The following is a 1,548-nucleotide window of genomic DNA, read 5'->3' on the forward strand; positions in this document are numbered from 1 at the left end:
GGGGTAAGGGGAAGGCGTCGGACATTACATTTTTGTAAAATTTACCCCTTCGGAACCATGCACTGATTTCTCTCTATATAATAAAAAAATAAGCCCAAAAATTCAGGCGACGCTCAAAATTCAGGCAACGCTTGATCCGGCCCATATATGGGGGGTGCCCATATATGGGGGGGTGCCCATATGTAGGGGGTGCTCATATAGGGGGGGTGCCCACATAGGGAGGTGCCTACATATGGTGGTGCCCATTTGTGAGGGGGTGCCCATATATGGGGGGGAATTATACGTATGTAGCCTCTTATGGTAAAGTATTTATAGAGCTATCGGAAAAACGCTCCCGGTCACACCCATTCGGTCGCACCCATTCGGTCACACCGGGAGCCGGGAACGAGCGAAGCCAGCGGGGGCTTCAGGGCTTCAGGGGACGTCCCCATCCCTGGAGGGTCTCAAGGGTCAAAGGGCCCTAAGGGTCATAGGGGTCATAGAGGGGCTAAGAGTTATGAGGGCCACGAGGGTCACAAATGTACTAAGGCTCTTAAGGGTCACGAAGGTCATAGTGGTGCTAANCTCACGAAGGTCATAGTAGTGCTAAGGGTCATAAGGGTAATAACAGTCACGAGGGTCTCAAAGGTCACAGGGGTCATAGGGGTTCTAAATGTCATAGAGGTTCTAAGGATCACGAGGGTCATAGGAGTACTAAGGATCACGATGGTCATAGGAGTGCTAAGGGTCACGACGGTCATAGGAGTGCTAAGGGTCACGAAGGGCCTAGGGTTAATAAGGTTCATAAGGGTCATGGGGGTTCTAAGGGGACTGGCCAGATATGGGTGGATGCCTATATATAGAGGGGCACCCAGATATGGGGGGTGCTCATATATAGGGGGAGTGTCCCTATATGGAGGGTGCCCATATATGGGGGGGNACTAAGGATCACGATGGTCATAGGAGTGCTAAGGGTCACGACGGTCATAGGAGTGCTAAGGGTCACGAAGGGCCTAGGGTTAATAAGGTTCATAAGGGTCATGGGGGTTCTAAGGGGACTGGCCAGATATGGGTGGATGCCTATATATAGAGGGGCACCCAGATATGGGGGGTGCTCATATATAGGGGGAGTGTCCCTATATGGAGGGTGCCCATATATGGGGGGGTGCCCATATATGGGGGGCATATATGGGATATGCCCATATATGGGGGTATTCATATATGGGATATGCCCATATATGGGGGTGTTCATATATGGAGGGTGCCTATATATATAGGCGGTGCCTATACAGGGTGTTTCAGAAGTACATGTACATCTGAACACCCTAGGATCAGGGGGTGATTCTGAGCAGAAAAGTCCTCTTGCACTTTTTGATCAGACTCACTCTTAAAAAGTTATTGGCAATTAAGGGTGGCCCAATGGGGAGTGATTTTTAAGCGGGCGCACATCCATGTGATATGCAGCATATGTGTGTGTGCCCACCCCACCATTCTACGAGACAAAAGAGCGCAACGATATTGATCTCTCTCCCTCTCTCTCTCTCTCTCTCTCTCTCTCTCTCTCTCTCT

Source organism: Diachasma alloeum, unplaced genomic scaffold, assembly GCF_001412515.2.
Source record: "Diachasma alloeum isolate Michigan unplaced genomic scaffold, Dall2.0 Dall_scaffold_00874, whole genome shotgun sequence".
Taxonomy (NCBI): domain Eukaryota; kingdom Metazoa; phylum Arthropoda; class Insecta; order Hymenoptera; family Braconidae; genus Diachasma; species Diachasma alloeum.